The following is a 1,291-nucleotide window of genomic DNA, read 5'->3' on the forward strand; positions in this document are numbered from 1 at the left end:
GCATACACACAGACAACGTGGCCCCACAACAGCTTGATTCCCTGGTAATTACGGGCATAGAGGCGACTCCATGTGTGATCATTCTCCATATGGTGCCCCACTCTTGTTAAATATTGTAAAATAATGTATTCATGTATACAGGTAGGTCAATCTTGGCCGTCCAAATAATGCCCTCGAGAGGAGCATGGGCTAAAAAACACAATAGTTAGACAACCCTACCGGTCCTATAAATTCCCACCAAATGAATCTATCAAAAGAAATATAGTTAATGGTCCAATTTCACTGTTCGAACAAATGACTAGGATTGTCTAATCTGTGTCTTTTGGGGTCACCCCCATCCGCACTGGGGACTGCAGTTTGGACCGTCTGGATTCATCTACACGCCTGCCATTTGTTACGGTGGGTGTGCTCATGCATGATGCACCACAATGCTACCTTGTTCACAATGCCCGCATTTGTTTGCCCAAAGCTGTCCATTTTTAAAAGGCGATTAAAAATGTGAGGCTGATCTTATCCGTTGAAATTGAAGACCAGATAATCTGGATTGTCCATTCAGTGAGCCCTGCAGTAGATGTGCGCTGCATTAATATCAACCTTACTGGACAATCGATCCCTCCGACTGATTGCATACGAACGGACGGCTAAGATAAAGTGATGAGCGCTATGTGTCCAACGACGTAAATGAACCAGCAGATGGGATTGTCGCAACGGACCACAGGTCCATCAGATGGAGGATTGTATCACTTGATCAGCAATAGACCTCAAGCAAAAGGCAACTACCAAATAAAATTAAATAGTTTGGTGGTCTGACTATTTCCCACCCTAGAAGTAAGGGCAGTTGTTCAATTTTGGTTATCTGTAATGTATGTGGTTTATTTATTAAATCCTTTTTAATCAGTGGCCCATCTATCTAAGGCTGCCGTGAAGTAATTAATCACCATCACCTTCATCCCTGCCAGGTTTTCTGCATCACAGAAATGTATGTTAGGTGGGCCAAACCCAACTGGCCATATGGTAAGTTGGATAATACTTTGAACCGTACACCCCACTGTGTACCACATGGACCATGCAGCATATCCAAGTGGGGACCCATGTAAGGTGTTCAAGATCACCGTCCACTTTTTCCCATCAACACATCTAAGGAAGCAGATTGCGTCATACCCCCGCCTGGATGGACTCGGGCCAGGCAGTGGCTTTGTGGGGGCCACCATGATGTATGAGTTTTATCCAAGTGTCGTTTATTTTTTTAGATCATTTTAAGGTATGAATCCAAAATTGAGGCTGATCCAAA

The sequence above is a fragment of the Magnolia sinica genome, chromosome 19 (genome assembly GCF_029962835.1).
Source record: "Magnolia sinica isolate HGM2019 chromosome 19, MsV1, whole genome shotgun sequence".
NCBI lineage: Eukaryota > Viridiplantae > Streptophyta > Magnoliopsida > Magnoliales > Magnoliaceae > Magnolia > Magnolia sinica.